Below are 3309 nucleotides of genomic sequence, written 5' to 3' on the forward strand. Positions count from 1 at the left end.
TCTCCTCTCCTCTCCTCTCCTCTCCTCTCCTCTCTCCTCTCTTAAGATAGGGTTTCTTTCTGGTTCTGAAACTCCCTCTGTAAGCCAGGCTGGACTCAAACTCAGATATCTGCCTACTCCTGCCTCCCGAGTGCTGGAATTAAAGGCACAAACCACTACTGTCCCACTAAAACATTAGTTTAATTGTTTACATTTTTATTTTCCTAGTCTTTCTACATTAATTCTCATTGTTATAATTGTTTTGTTTTTTTAAAATTAGTTTTATTTATGTATTTTATGTGTATGGGTGTTTTGTCTCCATGCATATCTGTGTAGCACATGCATGCCTGGTGTCCTCAGAGGCAAGAAGAGGGAGTGGCCAGATCCCCTGGGATTGGAGTAACCAAGGACTGTGGGCTGTAGTGCTGGGAACTGAAGCCTCTGGAAGCACAGCCCATGCTCCTAACTAGTGACCCATCACTCCAGGCTGTTCCCTGTTTCTGAAAGTTCCTCATTCCTTTTTAGTTTATTGATAATTATATGCCAATACTTACTAGTACTGGGTATGCAATAAAGGAAGGGCTCAGGACAGAGCTCAATGCAAGAACATTTGCCTAGCACACATAGGCCCTGCAAGGCCCACATAAGGTTTCACAGCAAGGCAAGGGGAAAAAAAGGTGGAGCTATGGTGGAGTACACTTTTAACTCAGCACACTGGAGTCAGAGACAGAGGGATCTCTGTGAGTTCAGGGCCAATCTGTCCACAAAGTGAGACACTGAAAAAAAAAATCAAGCCTTTCCCAAGAGAACATCATCACGTGACATAACTGTTATATGTCACGTGACATATCTTACTGTCATTTCCTCCTTATCATCTTGATTCTCTCTCTCTCTCTCTCTCTCTCTCTCTCTCTCTCTCTCTCTCTCTCTGTGTGTGTGTGTGTGTGTGTGTGTGTGTGTGTGTGTGTGTGTGTGTATTCATCTGTGTGCAGGTACATGTGTGGAGTCCAGAAGTCCACCCTAAGTGTCTTTCCTGAACTCAAATTCACAGAGATCCACCTGTCTCGGCTGCCTAGTGCTGGGATTAAAGGTCTACACTACCACACCTAGATTACCCTTATTTTTTTAAGACAGTGTCTCCCATTGTCCTGGAGTTAACCAAGTGAGCAAGTCTGTCTAGCCAGTGAGCCACAGGGATCTCCTCTCTCTGCTTCCACAGTGCTGTGGGATCTAAGGGTATACTTGTATACTAGCTGGCCTTTTTGTTTGTTTTATTTTGTCTTGTTTTTCAAGACAGGGTTTCTTTGTGGAGTCCTGCCTGTCCTGGAACTTATTCTATAGACCAGGTTAGCCTCAGATTCATAGAGAAATGCCTGCCTCTGCTTCCTGAGTGTAGGGATTAAAGGCATGTGCTACACCCCCAATCCCCAGTTTTTGTTTGTTTGTTTGTTTGTTTTTGTTTTTGTTTTGTTTTTCGAGACAGGGTTTCTCTGTGTAGCCCTGGCTGTCCTGGAACTCACTCTGTAGAGCAGGCTGGCCTCGAACTCAGAAATCTGCCTGCCTCTGCCTCCCAAGTACTAGGATTAAAGGCGTGCACCACCACTGCCCGGACTCAGTTTTTTGTTTTAAATATTGGTTCTGGGGATTGGAACTCAGTTTAGCTGGCAAGCAGTTTACTAAACTGAGTTTACCAGGGGCCCTCATATCCTGTGTATTTTACCAGCGGCCCTTATATCTTATGTATTTTACCAGTGGCTGGTATATCCTGGGCATTCTGAACTTAATCTTTCAGGAATCATTTACTGAGCAGAATAAAGCATAGATGTCTTCATGGGTTCATAGTTTACTAGTTAATAAAGCCACACACAGCCAGGTGGTGGTGACACACACCACTCAGCACTCAGGAGGCAGAGGCAGATGGATTTCTGAGTTTGAGGCTAGCCTGGTCTACAGAATGAGTTTCAGGACAGCCAGGGTTACAGAGAAACCTTGTCCAATAACAACAATAATAAATAATGCCAGGGAGTGGTGGCACACGCCTTTGATCCCAGCACTTGGGAGGCAGAGGCAGGCAGATCTCTGAGTTCGAGAGTTCAAGGCTAGCCTGGTCTACAGAGTGAGTTCCAGGACAGCCAGGGCTACACAGAGAAACCCTGTCTCGGAAAACAAAACAAAACAAAAAACCGGTGATGATGATGTCACACACTATAATAGGGGAGGTGTGGGCTGGGGAGACCCCTTGTGGGTAAAGTGCTTGCTGCACAGACATGCAGACTTGAATGAATTCGGATCCCCAGCTCCCACCAGAAATCACATCATGGTGGTTTGTGTGCTGTGGGTTCAGGAGAATCTCAGGGGCTCATTGGCTAGCAAGTGTAGCAAAAAAGGTGAATCCCAGCTTCAGTAGAAGACCCAGTCTTAAAAAGCAAGGTGAAGAGCAGGAGGACACCCAGCAGCTCTCTGACTCCACATTTACTGGTGCACACACCAACATGGAGGTCTAACACACTTTAAGGAACAGAAGACAGCCCAAGGATAGGAATTTCAGCCTGGTATGGCAGCACACACCTGTAATCCCAGAATTCACTGAGAAGGCAGAGGCAGGAGGATCGCTGTAAGTGTGAGGCCAGCTGGTCTACACAGTGTTCCAGGGAACCAGGGCTACTCAGAAACAAGGGAACTAAGATTTTTGATCTGAAACCTAAAGGATGAGTAGGGCTTCACGGAGCAGAGACGGGGTACAGGCTGGAAGTTGAAGAGAGTTCCAGGCAGAGGAAGAGGCAGTAGGAGGAAGACCCCATGGTGCACGTGGTTGGAAGCTAAAATATCAGCCTGGCTAAGCAATGCAAGAAGAGATGAGCTGTGTGTGGCTGTGGTGGCGTATGACAAAACTTTCCCTCGGGAGCTCCTTTGAGTTGTTTGCTTAAGGAGTTTCATACAAGATGGAATGTTTCAATCCTCAGAGGAAACTTACACAGCAGATGGCATAACAGGAGGTCTGAGTTCAAGGCCAAGCTGGGCTACAAAGAGAGACCTGTCTCAAAGACTCAAAAACAAAGATGAAAGACAGATTAGAGCCATCCAGAGGTTCAGTGGGTTAAGTGCTCACTACACCAGCAGTGAGGCTAGACTGGGGTTAGATTCTCAGAACCTAAAAAGGATGGAAGGTGTGAAGCACACAGCTGCCCTCTGACCTACTGCACACCAGTCATGGCCCATGCACAACCATAATCATATCAGGCACACTGATGACTAAAGGACAAAAAGGGACGACTCGGCTGCTTCACCAGGCTGCCTCACCAGGCTGCCTCACCAGGCTGCCTCACCAGG

This window comes from Grammomys surdaster, unplaced genomic scaffold, assembly GCF_004785775.1.
Source record: "Grammomys surdaster isolate TR1022 unplaced genomic scaffold, NIH_TR_1.0 125849, whole genome shotgun sequence".
Taxonomy (NCBI): Eukaryota; Metazoa; Chordata; class Mammalia; order Rodentia; family Muridae; genus Grammomys; species Grammomys surdaster.